Consider the following 26,142-nt stretch of genomic DNA (forward strand, 5'->3'; position numbering starts at 1 on the left):
TATATGACGCGTCGAGTTCAAAAAACTGAAACTTACAAGTACAAGCCCCGTCCACACGTAACGATTTACCTGTCAGTCTTATCAACACAGTCAAAACGTATAATGTAAAATCTTGCGTGTACACGAAAAACGGTATGTTTTACTTAAATTGAATTAAGACGTAAGACCGTCTAGAGAAATGAGACGGGATCGTTCAGTTTTACAACAAAACTGTCGTATATTTTTTCCATTAATTATAATTCAAACTTTGCCAGTAATTTTTTGAAGAGATGAATATACAGGGTGATTCTTAAATAATTAGTATATTTCGACCCCAGAAACACGATTATGAGGTTTAGTTTCGTGAAAAAAAATTTGAAAATTAAGAATTCTTTGAAAAAAAAATTGACTTTTTTTAATTTTTAGTTAAAAATATAATTTGTTGATAATATGGCAACATAGCTAGTAGATTAAATTTACAAGAAAGAAACACCAGAAAAGATCTAGTGGTTCTCAAAATTTTAGCAAAAAAACATTTTTTTGGAAATTTTTAAATTCAATTATCTCGGTTATTTTAGATTTATTTGAAAAACGTTAAAGAGAAAATATGTTTCTTTTACCGAGATCTACCAGCCCTGAAAATATTTGCTCGACTCACCCTGTATAATAATATTCAAACATAATCTCGAAAATAATCTATTATAATTAAAAATTCAGCTCGAATTATTTACTGGGTTTTATCGACAATGCAGAAAAAAATACAACATTTTTGAAATTAAATTATAATCTCTATAACTAAGTAATTATAGAATAATTAAAATCCGCACGAAAATAAATGGCAATTCTGTTGTTGACAATAATAATCGGATCGATTTGACGATAAACCAATTGTAACAATATAATCCGCATAGCTGGCTACTGTAATGCTTAATATAATATGTAAATTTAAGTAATTATTTAACACAGTTAACAAATATAAAATGTAACATGTAGGTACATTTAAAAATTCTATTTTTTATTAAATTTTACTAGAATGGGTAAAAAATCACTATACCTGTGATTTTTTTCACAGTGAAACAAAAGTAGCACTCACAGCTATTAAGGTTAGGAATTTACAAATAACTGTGAAAGGCTAAAGGCTCTATTTTCAACTGCACTAAACACAATCATAAAAAAGCTAAGACATACGACCATCTTGAACGACATGCAAAACTGACAGGTAAAACGTTATGCGTGGACGTGGCTTTAAAATATTTGTTCTGTAATAATAAACAAAAATCTATAACACGTTACTGCCAAAAGACAGTAAATATAATTTAAGTATCATTTTAAAATTAAGATTTAGGCAAATAAACGTTAGAACACACATGTAAACAAGGATTTATAAAAATCAACACCATAAAATCCTTAAATAAACTTCGTAGAAACCTCGGTAGAAACTGAAATTATCACAAGGACTAAAAGATTTGTTGTGGTAAGACTTAACATATTTAATCGTCTAGACTAAAAATAGACTTGATTTAAATAGACAGACGGTGTGTCTATTTTGAATTGTCTTATTGCCACAGAGCCGAACCTCGTAATGCTACAATAATAATTAGATAATGCAAAATTAAACGGAACATGAAGTGATATTTTTTTACTCTACAGATAATCTTGAAATTTTTACTCATTTCGTCAGCTTTGAGTATGAATAAACTTACCTAAGCCAGCTCTCTAATTTGATGAATCTGAAAATAAGAGAAGAAGAAATACATTAAAAAAGGTTTAAAATAGCTAATAAAATTAAATACACTGACCGAAAAATGGAAACCTTAAAATTACACATTCAAAATTAAGGTCCCATTTGTCAAGGGAAATCTTATTTTAGCGAAAGTTTGGAACACCCTGTAGAATGGTATAATAAAGTAAGGCATTTAAAAATTACTGTATCATCAATGTGCATTATTTCTGGATAGTTTGTTTTTGGTTCATCTCAATAGCTTTATTTTTATTGGAGATATTCGCTTTTAAAGAAACCAGTAACAGTTTACAGCAATTTTAGCACTAAAAGCTTGCCTGTGCTTTTGGTCCTAATAAAACATACCTACGAAATGGTGTTTATTGCTTTTGTAATGCCACTGTCATTGAAAAGTCATATTATTACTGCATGTTGGCAGTTGCTCTTGCAGAGATGATTTTTTTGTCGGCCATTGACGTTTTTTTTATTTAAATAAATACAAAATAATCTGCAGCATTTAAAAAAATTGTTGCAGTGTCTCAGCCTTAATAAAACAACTACTGTTCGCTATATGGGTCATGTGTAGAATATATTAGACGCGTCAAGTTGCAAAACCAGCCTTACCCATTTAAAAAAAAATGGCCTAATGACATATATGAATAGTGGACCCTGAAATCTACATAAACTTAATCTCAAACTGCAGTAAAAGTCGCCTATTCCTATATAAACTTCACTACAAATTACGTTACTGCAGCAAAATCCGTCTTATCCACTTATATTTGCTTTTTATTGTCATTATTGCAAATACTAATGTTATTACAAATCCAGCATTTTTTCATAAGCTTTTTACACAAGTACAATATTAGCACTCACATCTTTTCAAATCCTTACTTAATTTTAATAAAATAGTATATTTTATAAATCAAGTTATTTATAAATCAATTTAAGATGCAAATACCGTATCATCGAAAAAAAAACGGCGTCCACTTGGTTAGGAAATGACAATCGATGACATTTCCCATAAAAATGTACATATAAAATGACAGCGTTCTTCATTTCATAGCCAATATGCATCATGCTGCAACAAAACCCGCCTTATCCGAATTATTTTTGTGTTTTGTCTGTTTATTAATTATAGTGATGGGTTGTTATTTAACTATCTGTTATTTTATAACAATTATTTAGAAATAACATAACGCAACCGTTACTACTTTTAAAAAATAACAGATATAAAATAACGACACGTGGAGATAGGCTGTTCGTGAAACGAAGTCGGCGCTCTGCACCGCCACGAAATTCGATGCTGCTCGAAGCAATTCCAAAAAACAACTAGTATGGAATGGATGGAAAACCTATTATTTCGACAACCATCGATACAGGCGGCGAGATACAACGGACAACGGAGTGGGGTATGCGCTACGGCGCGGCGCGTCGTGTTGGGCTGACAACAGCTTAAAAATAATAGGATATAAAAGAAGCAGCTTTTTTGAAATAGTTGCGGGCATAACGTCTGGCGGTCGAGATAACAGGAGTGAGAAAGGAGCGCTGCTGCATCGGTCGATTGTCGATGGAGGCTCGCAACGGGTTGGAGAATAACGCATCAGTTGTTTTAGCTATGTTGTTTTTTTACCTGTTACCAGCATAACAGAACGGCGTTCGAGATAATCGGAGTGGGAAAGTAACGCTGCTGCATCTGTCTATTGTCGATGGAGGTTTGAAACAGGTTGGAGAATAACGCATCAGTTGTTTTAGAATATTTTAGATACATATTGTTTTTCAACCTGTTACGAGCATAACGGGCGGAGGTCGAGATATTATGGCGCTGTATGTTTCAGTACTTTGTTATTAAGTTTCAATATTTAAGTATTTATTTATTCTGAAAAATATTCAGAATAATATTTTAAGATTTTTAAAAAATTTATACAGGGTGTTTTGAAAAATCTGGTCATTGATTAATCACGATCCTGCTTAAAGCCCTTGACGCAAAAAGCTGATTTTTGGAAAACAGATTGACTTTATGGTGTAGAGGTTCGATAAGAAGGGATTTTTCGAAACTCAAATTCTAAGGGGGTGAAACCACCCTCAAATATTAGAATATTTTTTATTTAAAAACTGGTGAGTTTTTCGAAAAAACCCTTAAACACGTATATCTTATTTTGTTGTTTTACATATTTTGAGATTTTTACAAAATATATACAGGTTGTTTCATAAAATATGGCCACTGAGTAATCATGATTCTGCTTAAACTGCTTGACCTTTAAAGCTGATTTTTGGCAAACGGATTGACTGTGGGGTGTAGAGGTGCGATAAGGAGGGGTTTCTCGAATCTCAAATTCCAAGAGGGTGAAAACACCCCTCAAATATTACAATATTTATTATTTAAAAAACGGTTAGTCTTTTGGGAAAACGATTGGACACGGATAATTTATTTGGTTTTTTTACATATTTTGAAATTTTTTAAAAAATAATACAGGGTGTTCCAAAAAGTTGAGTAATTGATTGACCACGATTTTGCTTAAACTGCTCGACGTTTAAAGCATATTTTTGGCAAATGTGAGAAAATTTTATCCGGTTTGTATGTTAATGGAAATTCTTGCTTTGCTTTATCATCACCATTACAAATTAATAATTCGACGCGAACGAAGTCGCGGGTACAACTTAACAAGTATAGCTAGAGACGTGAGAAATATAAAATAAGAGACGCCCCCCGATGCGCAGTGGACATCCCACAAATTTGCTTCAATCAGATTTTTCGTAGCGTAACTGCATCTCTCTTCCGCCGAATGCGTCCTCTCTCTATCGTGTGCGCGACCGGTGCTATCCCCAAGTCTCTTCCTATATTTGTCAAACTGTACATGCTAGTTTAAGTGTAAAATTAATTCGAACTCTAGTGTGTAGTTGGTTTACTTATGAAGAATATACTACACATTTTCTTATATTGCTATTTTTTGACCGCAAATGGTAAAATCATAACTAAGAGCTTCTCGCCCGTCAAGTGAGATGCACCCTGTACACTGCTACGCAATTCAGAATCTACGCGGATCGAGGGGTAGGGCGTAGGTAGATCGGAATTTATAGATATAGACGAGTGGCGGCATTTTGACTTTTTTATATCGCAATTTGTAAACAGCGCTTATTTGTAAACAACCCCGGTTTTTAGAGAGGTATTTTAGATAACAATCGATATTTAGATATGTTATGACACCCTGGAAATACTACCACCGAGCATGTCATTGTTGCAACCTGCAACTGCGTTAATACGCCTGGCGGTGACCGACTCATACTCTTTCAGATATTTAGCAATAAAATAAAGAAACCTGTTATTTTTAAGCTGTTATCTTAAGCTGTTTTTTATAAATAACTATAACAGTTTCAACTGTTATCTAAAAATAACAGTTTTGCCCATCACTAATTAATTAAATATTAATTTTTATTTTTGGAAAAACGAGATACAAAACAATGATTCCTCTCAATGGACACCTGTTTTTGTAAATTAACGCTTCAAACATTTGCTAAAACAGTTTGTGCTTATTATCTCGAAACAACGTTTGTGGGATAAGGCGGGTTGCGCAATTTGACGCCTCATTAATTAGTTGGGACCTCTCTGATATACCTAGATGTCCGTCATGTATTCTAGAGACCCTAAATTGGGACGTAAGTTATCCCTGCCAATTTCCTAATATCATGGTCCCATCTTCATCTTAGGTTTGGTCTTCTTCTAGGTCTCTTAATTCCTCTTCCCATCTGTTGTCCGTCCTCCTTGCCAGGTGTCCTATCCATTGCCATCACTTGAGGGATTTGATTGTGTGGGTGACATCTATTACATGTGTTTTTCATTGTATGCACTCTATTCTTTGACGGTCTCTTGGTTACTCCCAGTATATTTCGTTCCATCGAGCGTTGTGCGACCTGCAGTTTCCTTATAATGTCGGTTTTAAGTGTCCAGGTTTCGCATTCATAGGTCACGACTGGTAGTACACATTGATCAAATGTTTTCTTCCATAGTGTGCGAACACAGTGCAAGCAGGTTTGCCGCTTACTGGTAGTCAGCGCCAATCTGGGCACCTATTCTTGACATCGTTCGCAACTTTGCGTATACGCATCACGTGTATTGTTATAAACAGGGTATCCCAGAAATAAGTGCAAGTATTTTAAAGGGTGGTAGATCTCGATAAAAGAAAAATATTTTCTCTTTATCGTTTTTCAAATAAGTCCAAAATAATGGAGTTATTTTACTTTTGAAAATTTCCAAAAAAAAATATTTTTTACTAAAATTTTGAGAACATTTTTTTTTCTTCTTCATGTGCCTTCTCCTCATCGGAGGTTGGTGACCATCAATTGGAATTCCTCCCTGTCTTGAGCCAAACGGATAATTGCACTGGCCTCTCCTATATTAAACCACTGGCGAGAATTCAGCAACCAGGAAAACCGTTTACGCCCGATGCCTCGTCGTCCTTCAATCTTTCCCTCAACGATCAGCTGTAGGAAACTATATTTGTTATTTCGAAAAATATGACCAAAATATGCTGCTTTCCGTCGTTTTATTGTAGTCAATAGTTCTTGGTCCTTTCACAGTCTTTCCAATACTTCGAGATTTGTTTGAGAACCACTGGATCTTTTCTGGATTTTCTTTCTTGTAAATTTAATCTACTACCTATGTTGCCATATTATCAAGAAATTATTTTTTTTAAATAAAAACTAAAAAAAATTGCAAAAAAATTACAAAAATATTTTCAAAAAATTCCGAATTTTCAAAAAAAAAATTATTTAGAAAAAAACCTCATAGGCGTGTTTCTGGGGTTGAACTATACTACCAGTTAAGTTAAAATACTTGCACTTATTTCTGGGACACCCTGTATATGGTTACATAGTAGCGCCGCGCCGCGCCGCCTCGCGCTTATAACCTTGAAAAATTAAAGCGTGTTATCAAATCGGCTAGTTCACAGTGAAAGCAGGCAGGCACCGTCAACCAGCGTTCATCGGCGTTCTCGCTTTTACTGGAACGAAAATTTATTTATTTCTGCTTTTGCACGCGCCGACGGCGCACAGGGGGTATTAAGAACTAAAAGTTGGGAAAAATTATGTTTTATGATTTTTTTGCTTTTTTGCTAGTAATATTAATTATTAATTAGAGGAGAGGTTGCTAATATGGAACCCCATTTTGTTTTTCCTACACAATATTTTTTCCTCTACTCTGAAACCCTTTCCACCAATCAAATAGGGCCATTCTGTGCAAAACCAAGCAATTGGATGAGGATGCTAGAACAAGAAAGTAATTTGTATATTATTATAGACGATATTTGAGCGAGGATGGATGTTAATAGGGTAAAGACTATTTCCTTTAAGAATCTATTTAAGTTAATGTTTTTGTTGGCAGTGGCAAATATTGGCAAGATTTTTGTGCATATTCCAATGCTGGAGACTTTAAGCATTGAACGGATACTAATTTCCATGCGGAATATTGCCGAATAGTCTTACACCTTATAAAAATACCACTGATTTTTTAAATATAAAACATTATAAAAAAATAGAATAGAAGGAAACGTTTCAAAATAAAAATATGGCATAAAACAGAACAGAGCAAACAAACAAAGCTGGCTCTGTATCCATGATGACAGTTATTATAAACAATTTGCAAAAAAAGCACTACAAACAATTCCACTATTTTATAATCTTAGAAATATTCAGAATACACTCAAGATAATTCATAATAATTGAAATATATTATTTATTTGATAATCAACTTACGACTTAAAAAAAGCTAATAAACGCGCTTACATTTAGTATTTATAGATTTGTATTCAGTTAAGATAAAAAATGAAAATAAAAATATTTCACTTTTGGCCAGGTTTATAGACCAAATACCCCTATGTGCGGCGCCGGCGCGGCGGGAGCGGCGTTTGGATATGGTTAGGTTAGGTTAGGTTAGTTAATCAGGTAAATTTCCTCTTAATTAACTACTTCCGAACCCTGCTCGCATCTCCGAAAAAGCCATATAACAATACACGGCATATACGCAAAGTTACGCATCACGTGTATTGTTATATGGCTTTTTCGGAGATGCGAGATGTGAGCGATATGTGGTCAAGAATAGGTCCCCAGAGACGGCGCTGGTTGCCGGAAAGCAGAAACCTGCCTCCACTATGTTCGTACCCATAGATAAAGTAACATTTGAAGTTTTTCTCTAGACATATTTATATAGAAGTACTAATTGAACAAAAGAAAATATATATGTTTTATAAACCTTAACGCTAATTATATATAACAACCATAATTATCAACAGATCAAATACTTGCATACATGTATTTAAAACAAAATAAAAGCAGACTAAAGGTATACATATAGGGTTTCCTTAACAGCACAGATTGTTCGTATGCTCCTGCTTATTTTCTTTGTCTGGTAGGTGGAGGGGGCTGTACCTAGCCCCGCCCACTTCCTTACGTATGTCGTTTATCAAGATTGTTTAGGATTTCGAAGTATGTATACGGAGAGACGGGAATTTGTAAACTAAAGGGGAGCGATAATGTTTCTTGGAAAGTTTACAGTTTACACATACTTCGGTTTTTGTTATGTTTTCAAAAACTTCAAAACTCGGATCTTTTGTTGGGAATTTTTCTGATACAGACTGGTTTTGATTTATTATCCTTATCCTATAGTATAGTGATTTGAATGCAAAAAAAATCAAACCTTCTAAGTCGTCCTACTGTGGATCCACTAAAGCTTGATTTTCAAGCATCCGTTATTCGTTGATACGATGGTCCGACGAACAGTGGTTTCGGCAATGGAAAAAAAAACAAAAAAAGAGGGTGTTAAATCGGGTTTAAATTATCCTATCTTACATCGAGTTAGTTCAAAGACAATATAATAATATTACTTTTTTAATTTAATTACTAGTTTTGAATTTACAACACCTCCTTTTTGACAATTTTCTTAATATACGAAACGCGCAAAAATAAAGCGAAAACAAGTAATACTTTACAGCCCTTCTTTTAATTCCTAAAAATGGGTATTACCCAGGAACTGTTTCGTTTATCCACGGGCATAAAAAGTAAAATTCATTTTGCCAAAATATACCGTGCCTTTGATGCAGTTTAGTTTAAATCTATTTCTAATAAAATTACTTTACTTCTTACTTTAATCAGATTAGAGAACAAAAAAGCTTTACCGAGCTTTGGTCTCGGATTAATTTGTCTAAAAAAGCAACTGTTAAAGTAGCGATTCTATAAATTTTATCGCCACATTCGGCCACGTTTGTTAAAAATTTAAAATAAAAGATAACAGTGTGGAAAAAAATGAAAACTACATTCTTCATTTTTGCGGATGCCAATGAATTCATTTAATATAATTTACTTTTTTTGCCACTTAAAATTATATAAATATCATTATATTGTATAAGATTTAAATATTATAAATTATAATAATTTGAACCACAGTGTGTGTGTAACTAAACTGAGCATCAATTGAAGCGTAAAGTGCAAATTTTTGCATTAAGTTTAACTTCTTGTATTTTTTAAACTTTTGAAGGAATTTTGAATTTACCAGCCAGATTCTAAAACATTGTTTTATCGACTATCGAACCGTTCTTTGTAGTTTTTTTCAATTATTGGTCAGGACCCATAATACAGGGTAAACAAAAATGCGCGCATTTTTAACAAAATTTTAAGTGAGCCTCATTTTGTGGAGGGATGGAGGAGATCCATTTTTTGTGGGTAGTTTGAAGGAGGTGTTTTATACCTCGGGACGTTTATGAGTTTTTTTGGCTATCGCTCCCCATTGCGATGTTTTCAATATTCTTATGATTGTCGGTAGAGTTTTAATACTAATAATTTTATCTCATTGTGAAATGAAGATATCGTATTTTTAAGCATTGTGCATTTTAATATGTAATTAAATAAAGCAAACAAATAATTTTATAAAACTAAAAAGTGTTACAGTTATACAGGGCGTTAAAAATTTATCTAGCTGGTATATTTAAATTATATGAACAGGTTTTATTATGTATCTTGGCATAACAAAAGAAGCATTTAACACTTTTTCATTAACGATACAGTATAATCACTTAGTATAATCATTAGTTAATACGCATAATACTCAAAAATACAATATATTAATTTCATAATGAGATAAATTTATTAGAATTAAAACCTTACCGAAAATCATAAAAAAGGAAAACATCACAACGGAGAGTGATACCCCAAAAAAACTCAAAAACGTCCCGAGGTATAAAACAGTTCTTTTAAAATACCCACAAATAATGGAAATCCTCCATCCCCCCACAAAATGGAGGTCACTTAAAATTTTGTAAAAAATGCACGCATTTTTGTTTTACCTGTATTTTATTTACCCTGTATGTAGCCTCCTTAGTTCCTGAAATACAGGGCGAATTTTTAATGCGCAGTAGTGAACAGATGTTGAACACATATATGATACGCAGTAGTGAACGCAACGTCTACAGGCAGCCAGACGGTACGCACTCCGTTCAGGAGAGCATAGTAAAATCAATATTAAAGAACCAGCTTTTTTAAAATTTTCTCCCGAATGAAAATATAAAATGACACCAATCACAAGCAAATCGTATATCCAATGAACGGAGGCATGAAAATGCAATAAATTTTAAAACTGCGTAATTTTCTAATCAATCGAAGTTTTTAAATTCAACCAACAAAATTAATATCGTATCATCGTAGAAGATAATGAAAAAGCAAACGATCTAGCTAGAAGAAGTCAATGATTTTCCTCGATTTAAGTTTCGTCGTAAGTCGGATTGTCGCGGTGTTTTTAACAGGACACTGGTCTCGTCAATAGAACACCTCAAGAGATCTAGGAAAAAACGGCGAATGCAGATTCTTTGGGAAAAATGGGGAAACAATATCGCTAAGTTGGGCCAAGAAAACAAACATTCGTGTCATAAAACCGTCTCAAATACTGGCTTTTGTCAAAACCCTGAGCCTGTATGATAAGTTGTAATACTTGTAACTCAAGAAAGGAAGACAATTAATTAGTTCAGATATATAAGGTCGTGGTGATTAAATTCTGCCCTCCCGTACATTCTACAAACCAATATTTTCCAAAATTAAAATACGTATTATTCTAATTCAATTTTCTTTTTCAAACTGGTTACAAGGAACTTTTCCGGAAAACATGTGCCCTAAAACAAACGAAGTTAATTAAAATCTCGAGTCGAAGCCAACTCTGAATGACAGCCATTGAAAACTCGTCTAGACTTTCTTAAAAATGGCCGCATATCGCAGTAGCGGAAAAATCCTTTCCGTGGAAATGTCTTCCGAAAGTCATTTCGAGAAACGTTATATCGACCCAAATCTATAGAGCAGCGGAAAATTCTATAATAGAAACTTTTATTTTGGGAAAATGATTTTTTATTTTTTTAAAATTTTTTCATACTATTTAGAGAGCTAATAATTTCCAGATAGTTTGTTCAACGATCGTTCAACGTTACGTCATCAATATCTATCAGATACACGTTTTGGAGTGTGCCTATTAACAAGAAATAGCCATCTTGTCCGATAGTCAAGCAGCCTTAAGAGCGATCAACTCAGTAACCATCAATTCGAAGTTGATCAAAGAATGCCTACTTTGGGTGCCAGAGCGCACCAAGGGATATAGGAGTAATGAAAAAGCAAACAATCTAGATATAGAAAAGGAGCGAACACTGCCACTAACTGGACCAGAACCGTTCTGCTTCCTAAGTGGAACCAACTTAAAGCAGAACTCTGTATACCCTGCTGGCAAGCGAAACCTTGGGTCGGCGTTTACATGAAACTCAGTGGTGGCGTGTGGATCGTAAGAGAATCGTAAGTAGAGTTGCCAACCGTCCTCTATTCCAAAGGACAGTCCTCTTTTCTCTAACGTATTGAAAAAGTCCTCTTTTTTACATAGCACACTCGAAATCTAAAGAAAGTTTAAAAAAAAGGTTTGTTGAAAATGGTTTGTTTTATTTTAACAAGTTTTGACTATAAATTATTTTTAAGAAAGTAAGAAAGACCATCCAGTCATATACCGTTGACGTAACTTCTTGGTAAATTCTAGACATTTGGACGAAAAATGTTTCACCTATGCCTCTTTTTTACCCTCTCATTCTCTATTTTTTATTTTGAAAGTTGGCAATCCTATCGTAAGGCAATCCTCGATTCATTATGAGAGATTGAATCGCGTGACTCGATTCACTAAAAAGAATCGTAATGCCCATCCCTACTGTGATAAGCAAAATCTGCATGTAGTTCGTTTAAATGAACGAATTTAAGAGTCGATTCATTATGAAATTATATCACTCGATTCACTAAAAAAAAATCGTAATGCCCATCACTACTTTTATACGCAAAAGCTGTTTGTAGTTCGTTTAAATGAACGAATCGAAAGAGTCGATTCATTATCAGATTGTGTGATACGATTCACTGAAAAGAATCGTAATGCCCATCGGTACTGTGATACGCAAAATCTGTTTGTAGCTTGTTTAAAGAACGAATCGTAAGAGTCGATTCATTATCAAATTGTGTGATACGATTCACTGAAAAGAATCGTAATCCCATCACAAATGTTATACGCAAAATCTGTTTGTAGTTAGTTTAAATGAACGAATCGTAAGATACGATTCATTATCAGATTGTGTGATTCGATTCACTGAAAAGAATCGTAATGCCCATCACTACTGGGATACGCAAAATCTGTTTGCAGTTCGTTTAAATGAACGAATCGTAAGAGTCGATTCATTATCAGATTGTCTGATACGATTCACTGAAAAGAATGGTAATGCCAAGCACTACTTTTATACGGAAAATCTGTTTGTAGTTCGTTTAAATGAACGAATCGAAAGAGTCGATTCATTATCAGGTTGTATGATACGATTCACTGAAAAGAATCGTAATGCCCATAGGTACTGTGATACGCAAAATCTGTTTGTAGCTTGTTTAAATGAACGAATCGTAAGAGTCGATTCATTATCAGATTCTGTGATACGATTCACTGAAAAGAATCGTAATGCACATCGGTACTGTGATACGCAAAATCTGTTTGTAGCTTGTTTAAATGAACGAATCGTAAGAGTCGATTCATTATCAGATTCTGTGATACGATTCACTGAAAAGAATCCTAATGCCCATCGCTACTGTGATACGCAAAATCTGCTTGTAGTTCGTTTAAATGAACGAATCGTAAGAGCCGATTATGGTTACGAACGAATCGTAAGAGCCGGGCTTATGATCAAGAATCTGGGGATCAAGATCTTCCTGGGTTTAAGTAAGAAGAATCTTCGGATTGTCACGGGGTTTTTAACAGGACACTGTCTCCTCAATGAACACCTCAGTAGATTGAAACTAAGAAGAAACGGCGAATGCAGATTCTGTGGGGAAGATGGGGAAACACCAGTACACCTCATCACTGAGTGCGCCGAGACGACAACCATTCGTGCCATGAATTTTGGTACGTGAAGACTGATATTGGAGATGGAGAACTACCCTCTATAAAACCGTCCCAGATACTGGCTTTTGTCAAAGCCCTGGGACTGTATGATGAGTTATGACTCAAGAAAGGGGGACACAATGGATCTGTAAGGTCGCAGTGATTAACCCCCCTCCCACTCATTCTAAATTCTAAAAAAGAGCCGATTCATTGTGAGATTGTGTGATTCGATTCACTAAAAAGAATCGTAATGCCTATCGCTACTGTGATACGCAAAATCTGTTTGTAGTTCGTTTAAATGAACGAATCTAAGAGTCGATTCATTATGATATTATATGATTCGATTCACTAAAAAAAATCGTAATGATCATCACTACTGTGATACGCAAAATGTTTGTAATTCGTTTAAATGAACGAATCGTAAGATTCGATTCATTATCAGATTGTGTGATACGATTCACTGAAAATAATGGTAATGTCCATCACTACTTTTATACGCAAAATCTGTTTGTAGTTCGTTTAAATGAACGAATCGATTCATTATCAGATTGTGTGATACGATTCACTTAAAAGAATCGTAATGCCCATCGGTACTGTGATACGCAAAATCTGTTTGTAGCTTGTTTAAATGAACGAATCGTAAGAGTCGATTCATTATCAGATTCTGTGATACCATTCACTGAAAAGAATCGTAATGCCCATCACTACTGTAATACGCAAAATCTGGTTGTAGTTCGTTTAAATGAACAAATCGTAAGAGTCGATTCATTATCAGATTGTGTGATACGATTCATTGAAAAGAATCGTAATGCACATCGGTACTGTGATATGCAAAATCTGTTTGTAGTTCGTTTAACTGAACGTTTGATCGACGATCCTGTAGAGGACCCGCCACTGGCAATACCTCTGATTGGTCTAATTAGTAGAATGATGTTCGCTTTAAAAGTGTTTATTCTCTATCTATCTCTCAGCCGGTGCTAACATTAAAATTCAATTAGGGCGTTATTTGTAATTTGATCGGATTCAGTAGTAAGTACACAGCTGAATTGTAGGGAGAAAACGTTTCGGTTTACATTCAATCATTTCCCGATGAGGATTCACAAATATTGGCTTTGCCTTTTCCACTTATTTATATTCTAATAGTATCTACTATACCCTGTATACTCACGAAATGTGTCGATTTTGATTAGGTCACTGATTTTGATGAAACTGCTCCGATTTGCTAATTAAAAATGTAGGCCTTTTTTGGGCTTACGAGTTCAGTGTAACATTTTAGCTAGCACGGGTATGAAAGAGCATATAAAAATGTTATTAATGTGATATTGTCATCAGTACTTCGAAAATACTGAGATCAATTCATATTATTTAGAAAAATTTAAGTACTTTACGACAGTACTGGGAGAATTGTCAGCTCAAGGGCTTGGAACACCCTCAAAGAGAATATACAACACCCAGTGGATGGTTTACCAAGAATGTATCACTATGACAAAAACCTCAATGTAAAAAATTAAATTATTCGAATGTCATATAATAATGACGGTAGCTGTCATGGAATTGAGCGATTAAAAAAATTATCATAGATCAGTTTTTTCAAATGGAAACCTACTTTTTTTATTTCACTAGTGAAAAGGTTTTTCAATTCGTTACTTTTTGATTATACATGTTCCTATACCTAAAATGAATAATTTTTAAGTTATTTAAGATTTAGTTTTAAAGTGCATTTTTTTCTTGATTTTATCTAGCTTTTTTTGACATTAAGTGTCAAATCATCAGACAATTTTATTTCCTTCTGTCAAAAAAACAATTATTTGAATTTCGTATACGTACCACTACCACTAAACCATTTATCCATTTAAAATAACCGTATTTCCGGAAGTGCCGCCATATTGAAAATATTTTTGATCGATAGATCTCATTATGAAACAATTATGTGCAAAAAATCTCCGATCTAGATATTATAGTTGTCTAGAGACTTCTAATGCACGCTCAGCCTGGTACAACCCCTGTATATTTGGGGACACCCTGTATATTACCACAAGTGTATAACTAATTTAGAGCAAACACTAACAAACTAGGAGCTAATTCATTATCTTTCTCTATTTGTAGAAATTAAATAGCAATATACGTAAAGCAAATGTCAAAAGCAATATACATACATATTGTATTTGCTGTTTATAAAAGGGAACGCCATGTTTGGCGTTTAATTTTTAATTATCTTTGTTTACCTGGAATAGAAACCAGAAAACATGTCGGGCTTTTTTTCAAGGAAAAAGTTAATATTTTGTTTCGCTTTTTACTTTGCAATTATTAATTTATTTTTCATTTCATACTTCTTTAGTTTGCAAATAAAAGTATGAATTCTCTTTTGAATTTAATTAACTTAAAGTTTATGTACTTTTAAGTATCGTGTGGCAGTAAATAAACATAATTATGACAAGGAAATCATGAAAATGAATTTTACTGTCAGTTTTTTTTTACTTTGGAGATGAGAATGTACCGGGTGGCCAACTAAGAATGGACGCCGGCTGTATCTCAGAAACTACTTATCGTATAACTTTGGGAAAAAAATTCTAATAAGTAAATCGACCAAGAGAAACCGCTGGAAATTATTTTCAAGTTCAAAAAAAATTTTTTTCAACTTTGTTTCAAGAAAAATGTCCGCTAGGGAGCGTTTCTCTGATAGCCAATCAGAAAACAGGGTTTTTTCTCAAAAATCTGCAGGTGAACAGGTATTTTAAATATTACTATTGTAATCATCGAGAAATTTGTAATTTTTCTGATATAGAGTATTTTGTTCTATCCCATAAAATAAAGTGGTGGGGGAAGGTTAAACTTGCTTTTGTTAAAATAAGGATAACTCTGGTTTAGGTTAGCCGATGTAAACAAACCAGGGCTCGTTTAAAAGAGCTTTTCTTCCTTAATGATCTCCAGTATAAATTTTGTTTCCATAATTTTTTTCGTGGTAGCTAGAGGGCGCTGTTTGACATCGTAACAGATATTACGCTTTTGCATAAAAAAATTATATAGGAGGCTATATTTCTCTTTTCACAGTTAAATAGAGCATAAAATTTCCAAAATATTAGCGCAAACCGCAACTTTCTATCTTCTCTCTAACGGGAGATATTTAGGAAATAAATCATATTAGGCTGTCGCCTAGGATTATAAGGTCTAAAAATTATAGTAGTAGGCTAGGAAACAAAAAGAGGTAAATTGGTTACGTCAAAATATCTGTAACATCATATTGAGTCATATTGACATCAAAATCAAATTTCTCATGTCAAAAAACTCCAAGACACCAATTTTCATCCAAATATTGACGTTACTTCAGAAATTATTCGGAAACAATCGAAATAAAAATGAAACTTCTACACCCTGTATATATCTCCGAAACTAAGCATTTTAGGACATACATTTATACGAACTTTTTTACATATTTTTATCTGCAGAATATGCTGCCAAAGTTTCCGGAATACAGTTCGGACCACCCTGTATAAGGTAGACTCAATCATTTGTTGGTTTTATTTTACCTTGTCAATAAATGTTATTAGAAAAAATATATTTCTAACGAAAATAGATAAGTTATAATAATTATTTAATAACAAAAATACCAGATATGCTACTGAAACACGTAATGTAACAGTCAAATATTCCTCGCAACGACCTCTGTGTGCTAGCTCATAAATTATCGCAAATAACTATTATTTTTGCATCATGTTTACTATAATTTTATTGTTAAATATTATTTTATTTAAATTTTACAATTATGCAACCCGATATACACCGCGCTATAGATACACAATATTGTCACTGGACCAGGCACACCAGCAGTAGTAGGCTTTTTGTCCATCTCTATATCTTTGATCATCACCTCCGTCACTTGTCACTGTCAGATCAAATGGTTTTGGATTTATTTATCCTTTGTTTTGGTTACTGAAATTTTATAATTATGAGATAAAATTTCGTAGTTAAATTGGTTATTTTTGATGTGAATCGCAGTGTGCAATTCGTTCTTTTAATTGTGGAATTTCTGAGTTTAGTTCGTTCATTGACCGGATATGGAATATGGCTGAGGAGAAAACATCATTTTTTATTTATGCCTTTTTGTGAGTTGGACTAGTCAAGATATATAGTTCTCTATCTATATCCTGGAGGGAGATTTCCGGTAGAAATCTGATTTTGTGAAGGAAATCGAATCCTTGCATCACTTCTTGTGTATCCACCGTCAGAATATCGTCGTGAAGAACTGGCTGCCGTTTCGTGAAGCATTCCCTGTTGGTGAATAGCAGGTCTTCGTAAAGAAGGATTAAGGCTTCCGAAACACATTTGGTCAGAGACGTGGTTGGATTTTGTTGAGTTTACATGGACCACCGACCAATTTTCGTAAGGGATTAAATAGCCAAATTTTTCCGACCGATATCCCGATTCCACGTGACCAAGTCCCCGAACAGTTCCAAGGTATGCTATAATTCTTCTGCCTATTCTAAGTCAATGCTCAACTGATTTTTATTCGTATTTTTGACTGGTTTTCGACTTTTCCACGCCCATGTGGTGTAGAAAGATTAGTTGAGTGTTATCTTTCTTAAGTCTCATTTGGTTGTTCGTAATTGTAGAGCAAGAAGACCGATCCAGACCGTACAGCACAGAACAGTCCAGAATTCCATCCGTTCCTGCTGCCCGTGTGTAGAGTTACCCGTTGGACATCATAAACCCTCGTTGAGGTAAAGTTCAGATTTGATTAGTCCTTCTTTATTACCTTTATTAACTCCTACACGTTGTGCTAGTCCTTGTTCTATAATTGAGGCTCTTTTCTTAGACAACCAATGTTATTTAGGGTTTTTTATGTTCACCATTTGAAACCTCAACAACTTGCCTTTCATCTGTACGTCTGCTGACATCCGTGGGCTCCAGTGACAGTACACCGCGCTGCTGTACCCTGCTGTAGCCACCTCATAGCTATACACCGTGGCTCAGCCGGAGGAACTTCCGAGTTGTTTCAAGATTGTACATCCATTAGAGTAAGACTGTTTAGATTTAGATTTGCTATTTATAAACCACCCTGACTGTATCTAGTATAAAGGCTGATTCATGGTACACCGTGACGGGCCGGGGCCGTGCGACGGTGAAGGCACGGCCAAACATTGTCAAATGTTATTTATACCTATGCATTCATGCTAAGCCGAGCACGGGCCGAGCTTCGCCGGAACCCGTCCGTGCCCCGTCCGAGAAATGTCGGTGTACATTTTTCCTCGGATCCGCTACGGTCCGGCCCCGTTGCGGCAAACATAAATGAGTCGCCCGGGCTAAATACTTCGTTCGTCTACGGGCCTATAGCGACTGTTTTCTAGCAGTGTTGCCGCACCCAACTTTTAGCGCATACCACATTATGAACTAAAATGTACCACTTTGGTACAATCTTTTAAAACAACAAAATACATCTGCAAATGACTTTAAACCGGTGTGGTCGCTGTGAATTTCTTCATAAATTTCTACATAAAAAAAACTTCCTGGAGAAAGACACAAATCGAGAAACATGAAATAGAAATTCAGAAAACCCAATTATAAGTATGTACAGGTTGAAAAATCTAAGTAATTCCTAATACTACACACAATACTTTTGAAAACTTAAATTTTATTAAAAAAAAACGCAAATATAGAAGCGTGTTAGAAACAGTAAATTTTCAAGTTTTTTCTTCGGGTTATTTAATATAGGCAACGCTATAGACATTACAACGTTTATAATACGTCGTTAATTAATGCGGATTGTCTCCGAATGGTATCGGTAAAGCGCGTTTAATGAACAACAATAATTATTAAATATCTATTCATTTTCGGTGCGCGTGGGAAATAATTATTGTACCAAATCATCCTGGATTTGAAAATGTAGTACCACTGTACCAAATAGAATTAAAAGTATCAAATTTGGTACAAATGTACCACTGCGGCAACACTGTTTTCTAGAATATAATCGGCACGGACATGATCCCCGTTGTCCACTCGGTGTAGCATATATTGAAGGCCCGGACGTGGCTCGGTGTCTACTTTACGGAACGTGCCCGGCTCGGGTACGGCCCGGTGTACCATGAATCAGCCTTAAGTTAGCTAAGGGGGTTTGACGTCATAGGTTTAGTTCTTATTGATTTACATACTGATTTAACTTACATTTTCAGTCATTTACATTCATTTTTCATTTTCTATTCGTTTTTTTTATATATCCTATTTAACTTTTAATATTTTAATAAATCGCTTAAATATTTTTAGTGGTATTCAACAGTTCGAGGTTAGTGTTGAAGTCTACTTAATAGTAACATTTTTTATGCCGAGTTCATAGAGTATAATCTCGTGGCGCCCTTTTATTAATATCTTTGAACCCGGACCACCCGGCTGTTAAAACTAAAAAGCTAGTGGCCTCTATGCAACTCATCCTAATTAAGTAAACTTGTGTTTTATTGAACTTCAAATTAGAAAGGGCGTGGCACGAAGTCAAACTGACGAATCCTAATTATTTTTGATAAGTTGAAAATAAAAGCGAAAATGCAAGAAAAAATATATAATTAGTTAATTCTAAGTGAATTTCATATTTGATTGTAGTGATGGGCAAAACTGTTATTTTTAGATAACAGTTGAAACTGTTATAGTTATTTATAAAAAACAGCTTAAAATAACAGCTTAAAAATAACAGGTTTCCTTATTTTACTGCTAAATATCTGAAAGAGTATGAGGCGGTCACCGCCAGGCGTATTAACGCAAAAACGGTGGTTGTTTACAAATAAGCGCTGTTTGCAAATTGCGATATAAAAAAGCCAAAATTGCGCCACTCGTCTATACCTATACATTCCGATCTACCTACGCCCTGCCCCTCGATCCGGGTAGATCCTGAATTGCGTAGCAGTGTACAGGGTGCATCTCACTCGACGGGCGAGAAGCTCTTAGATATGATTTTACCATTTGCGGTCAAAAAATAGCAATATAAGAAAATGTGTAGTATATTCTTCATAAGTAAACCAACTCCACACTAGAGTTCGAATTAAATTTACACTTAAACTAGCGTGTACCCGCGACTTCGTTCGCGTCGAATTAATAATTTATAATGGTGATGATAAAGCAAAACAAGAATTTCCATTAACATACAAACTGGATAAAATTTTCTCACATTTGCCAAAAATAAGCTTTCTAACGTCGGCAGTTTAAAAAGCAGAATCGTGGTTAATCAATTACTCAACTTTTTGGAACACCCTGTATGATTTATTAAAAAATTTCAAAATATGTAAAAACAAAATAAATTATGCGTGTCCAGACGTTTTCCCGAAAGACTAACCGTTTTTAAATAACAAATATTGTAATATTTGAGGGCGTTTTCACCCTGTTGGAATTTGAGATTCGATTGAGTACCCCTCCTTATCGAACCTAAACCCCACAGTCAATCCGTTTGCCAAAAATCAGCTTTAAACGTCAAGCAGTTTAAGCAGAATAGTGATTACTCAATGGTCATATTTTATGAAACACCCTGTATATATTTTTAAAAATCTTAAAATATGTAAAAACAACATAATAAAATATACGTGTTTTAAGAGTTTTTCCGAAAAACTCACCGGTTTTTAAATAAATAAAAATATTCTAATATTTGAGAGTAGTTTCACCCCTTAGAATTCGAGTTTCGAAAATCCCTTCTTATCGAACCTCTACACACTAAAGTCAATCCGTTTTCCAAAAATCAGCTTTTTTACGTCAAGGGCTTTAAGCAGGATCGTGATTAATCAATGACCAGATTTTTCAAAACACCCTGTATACATTTTTAAAAAATCTTAAAATATTCTGAAAATTTTTCAGAATAAATAAATAACTAAATATTGAAACTTAATAAGTAAGTACTGAAACATACAGCGCCATAATATCTCGACCTCCGTCCGTTATGCTCGTAACAGGTTGAAACAGAATGTATCTAAAACAACTGATGCGTTATTCCCCAACCTGTTTCAAACCTCCATTGACAATCGACCGATGCAGCAGCGTTCCTTTCCTACACCGATTATCTCGACCGCCGCCCTGTTATGCTCGTAACAGGTTGAAAAACAACATTATCTAAAATGACTGCTTCTCCAACCCGTTGCGAGCCTCCAGCGACAATCGACCGATGCAGCAGCGTTTCTTTCCCACTCCTGTTATCTCGACCGCCAGGCGTTATGCCCGCAACTGTTTCAAAAAACCTGCTTCTTTTATATCCTATTATTTTTAGAAGTGTCTAGTCCTAGCCGTCAACTATTAAGCTTGACCAATCAGGTTGGTTAGCGTGGTTATTTGGAGTGTGTTAATTCATTTGTGTTTGTCAAAAACTCTAACGTGATTGGTCGGGCTTAACAGTTGCCTGCTAGGGCTAGACACAAGTTTATTTTTAAGCTGTTGCAAACCCAATACGAAATACGACCATCGACGGTTTCGACCGAAGCAGCTACGTTCGCCGTAGCGCTTTCCCCACTCCGTTGTCCGTTGTCTCGCCGCCTGCATCGATGGTTGACGAAATAACATGTTTTCCATCCATACTTAGTGATGGGCAAAACCAGTACAATTGGTTGTACTAGCACACTTCATTACAATTACAATTGTTGCGTATCGTACAGTGCGTGTCGTACAATTGTACGACGACGATTCCACGATGATACTAGTTGTTTTTTGGAATTGCTTCAAGCAGAATAGAATTTCGTGGTGGTGCAGATCGGCGACTTCGTCTTTCGTTTCACGAGCGGCCGATCTCTACGTGTCGTTATTTTATATCTGTTATTTTTTAGAAGTAGTAACGGTTGCGTTATGTTATTTATAAATAATTGTTATAAAATAACAGATAGTTAAATAACAACCCATCACTATTTGATTGGTTTTTTGAAAGGTATTAATTAAAAAATTAAAGTCATACGTTAAATAAAAGACATTAATACTAAAATAGCGGTTTATTTTTTTTGTTTCCATACGTTCAGTAAATATAGCGACGCCTTAACGCCCATGGCTGATACATCAAGAGGTTAAGTAGAAATCAGTGTTGCTGACTGCATTTAAATACGTTTTCACATTTATCTCTCAGACTGTAGCATAGAGAATTTGTTTCCACCCATTAGCAAGTAAAATCGAGGCTTTATAGATACTAAAATATTTAATGGATATCATATATTTTAACCCAAAAATAATAAAGGTAAATTTTTGGCGGTGACGTTATAATTTGGATCTTTAGAACTTAAAACCATATACAGGGTGAGTTTTAAATAAGTGCAAATATTTTCGGGGCTAGAACCAGATTTTCTCTTTATCGTTTTTCAAGTCCAAAATAACCGAGATATTCAAGTTTGACTTTTGTTTTTAAAACATTTAATTATTTTTAAGAAATTTTTAATTTAAAGCCACCCTCGAAGCCACCTGATTTTTTCTGTACTTGCATCTCTTTTAGTGCCGAATTTATGGTGAACAGGCAGTTCTAAAAATTTTTCTATAATTTACAGGGACATTTAAAAGAAAATGCATGATTTTCATTTTTCTTGCGAAAAAAAACTCATAGACGTGTTCCCAAGGTAGAAATATAACCTCCCTAAACATATTTGCACTTATTTAAGACCCATCTAGTATTTATGACTTTAAAAACTGCTTCAGAACATTGTCAAAAATGCGACTGTACAGGGTGGTCCGAACTGTATTCCGGAAACTTCGGCAGCATATTCTGCAGGTAAAAATAAGTAAAAAAAGTTCGTATAAATGTATGTCCTAAAATGGTTAGTTTCGGAGATACAGGGTTTAGAAGTTTCACTTTTATGTCGATTTTTTCAACTAATTTCTGAAGTAACGTCAATATTTGGATGAAAATTGGTGTCTGGAAGTCTTTTGACATGAGAAATTTGTAGAGGATACCACCTATACAGGGTTGTTCACTACATACGACACGGAGTATTGTAGCTAAACCATGAGGTTTTTACAAATTTTAAGTTTTGGGTTCGATGAAGGACTATTAGAGGTACAATTTAAAAATAATTTTACAAGATACAGAGTGTCCCAAACAAGTAAAAAATATCAAAGTTGTATTTTTTTAAACGGAACACCCTGTATATTATTACATTTTTAGTTTCTACGATTAAAATAAAGGTAAATTTGATTAGGGTTTATTATACTTAAACCTTACCGTTTTTGAAATATTTTCAATTTTGTGAAATTGCAGTAAAAAATTTAAGCTTCATTTCTCAAGGGTATTAAAGTTTTTAATACTAAATATTTACTGAAGTTTATTTATTGATCAGTTATTGTGTTGCAATAATAAAAATAATACTACCTTATACAGAGTGTCTAAAAATTTATTTTAAATAATTATCAGCTTCAAACGGCAATAACGTGTTTAATTTATTATATTATGGTGTTAATTTATTATATTATGGTTTCCATAAATAATAATATAACGTGTTATATTATTATTTATGGAACACCCTGTATATTTTACGAGAATCAGATGCTCAATTTAATTTTCTATCAAATTGTATTATACCATTTTTTACCTATCTCTTTAAGTCTCCGTTGAAAATGCATTTTCTTGTAATTTAGAACTTATTTATCAATATACCCATGAAATATTGACATTTTAAATTATTTTTAAAGATGTACCAAATTTTTAAAGAGTACAGATACTAATATTGTCGATATAATTCGGTTATTTCACTAAAAAATAAAAAAAAAACTGTTTAAATATTTGTTAAAGACCAAACCAAACCAATTAATATGATGCTAGTATTCAAACTACATTAACTGACTGTTTGCGTTGATTAATAATAATTGCCCCAAATACTAAAAAACTGTGTTTTGTATATGTATTTGACGGTGTGGTAAAAAGTAACACCTTAAAATGATATTTCATTTTTTAATAAATGCTTATTTATAACAACAGAGACGTTAATTTTGATAACTTATTATTATATTGATTTCTGGCTCAAATCCACATTTATTTAGAATAATTTATTAACGAACACAATTAAGTATGTAATTAATTAGTATATGGCCGGAAATAATGGTGTTATATTTAATTAATGGTATACTCTTTTATAAAGATTTAAATAGTTTGCTTTTTGCATACAAATGGGCTAGTAATATTATAATTTTGCTAAAAACGATAATATTACTAGCCTGTACATTTTGTGCATTTGTTGCTTTAAAAACAATCTAATATGTCAATATTCCATGGGTATATTGATAAATGGGGTCTAAATTATAAGAAAATGCATTTTCTACGAAAACTTGAAGGGATAGGTAAAAAATGGTATAATACAATTTGATAGACAATTTAATTTTGCATCTGATTCCCCTAAAATATACAAGGCGTTCTATTTAAATTAAAGAAGTTATTGGTGTTTAAAGCTAAAAATTATTTAAAAGAAATTTTTAGACACTCTGTATAAGGTAGTATTTTTTTTATTATTGCAACACAATAACTGATCAATAAATAAACTTCAGTAAATATTTAGTATTAAAAACTTTGATACCCTTGGAGAAATGAAGCCTTAACATTTTTACTGCAATTTCACAAAATTGAAAATATTTCAAAAACGGTAAGGTTTAAGTATAATAAACCTTAATCAAATTTACCTTTATTTTAATCGTAGAAACTAAAAATGTAATAATATACAGGGTGTTCCATTTAAAAAAATACAACTTTGATATTTTTTACTTATTTGGGACACTCTGTATCTTGTAAAATTATTTTTAAATTGTACCTCTAATAGTTCTTCATCGAACCCAAAACTTACAATACTCCGTGTCGTATGTGGTGAACAACCCTGTATATTTTTAACTGGTTTGGAGAGCTTTAATAACTTTTTGTCCGTACCTGTATAATACAACTGAGTAAAAAAATATACATAGAGAAAAAATCGTGGGTGTTTGGGAAGGCTTGAAAGGAAACAATGTTTTTGCGACGTTTCGCGTCTTTATTGTCGCTTCTTCAGGCACCAAAACATATATTAATCTATATTATGCCTACAAACATTCATGGCGATTCCAACCGCCAACACTAAGACACATACAGACGAATCTGAGACAGTGTCTTAGTGTTTTGGTGCCTGAAGAAGCGACAATAAAGTCGCGAAACGTCGCAAAAACATTATTTCCTTTCAAGCCTTCCCAAACACCCACGATTTTTTTTCTGCGTACTAACTACTGGGAACTAACAATAATCATAAAAAATATACATTCACCACGTTTTTACTTAAAAAAGGTCTCTTGGTAAAAATCGCTATGGGCAATGGTTCTCGAGATATTTGCAATCGAAATTATCAATACCTGTCAGCATGACATAAATTAAACCAGTTGACTAAATAGTTAATAGACTGAAATCATAAATTTGAAATGTTTTTGTGCCAAAAGTTTGACAGAAACTGTTTTTTCATCATTTTTTCGAAGAAAAATTTATGATTATTATAAATTATAAGAAAATAAAAAGTTCCCAAATTTATCATTTCAGTCAAATAACTATCTACTCGACATGTTTATTTTTTTGGTCAACAATGACATGTAAGTATAACGACTATTTCCATTCTAAACATCTTGAGAACGATTGCTCGTAGCGATTTTCACCAAGAAACATTTTTTAAGCATAAAATCACGGAAATGTATATTTTTTCACCCAGTAGTTTTATACAGATACGGACGAAAAGTTATGACTCTTCAAAACAGTTAAAACACATGTATGTGGCGCCCCCTACCAAATTTCTCATGTCAAAAAACTCCCAGACACCAATTTTCATCTAAATATTGACGTTACTTTAGAAATTATTTGTAAAAAATCAAAATAAAAATGAACCCTGTATCTCCAACACTAACTCCTAGTATCTCCTACAACCTGTATGTATGCTTTCTAAAACTCGAGGGTATCTCGAGTTTTAGAAAGCTCTGAAAACATGAGATACACCCTCCCCATTTCTCAGCCAGGCAAACAAAACCAGCAAGTGTAGAAGCGCTCTTGTTTTCCAGACTAAAACCAAAGGAAAATTTAATGGAACGCCTCCTTTTA

The 26,142-nt window shown here is 33.7% G+C and overlaps 1 protein-coding gene across 2 annotated transcripts in view; it reads right to left on the reverse strand.

The window, feature by feature from the left end:
* Positions 1 to 26,142, reverse strand: part of LOC115877117 — a 246,114-nt gene that overhangs the window by 137,038 nt on the left and 82,934 nt on the right. For both annotated transcript variants that reach the window (XM_030893222.1, XM_030893223.1), the window contains one exon: positions 1,683 to 1,709. The gene's annotated coding sequence lies outside the window, so the exon portion shown is untranslated. The remainder of the gene's footprint in view (positions 1 to 1,682; positions 1,710 to 26,142) is intronic.

Source organism: Sitophilus oryzae, unplaced genomic scaffold (genome assembly GCF_002938485.1).
Source record: "Sitophilus oryzae breed Bouriz unplaced genomic scaffold, Soryzae_2.0 scaffold_1442_pilon_pilon, whole genome shotgun sequence".
Taxonomy (NCBI): Eukaryota; Metazoa; Arthropoda; class Insecta; order Coleoptera; family Curculionidae; genus Sitophilus; species Sitophilus oryzae.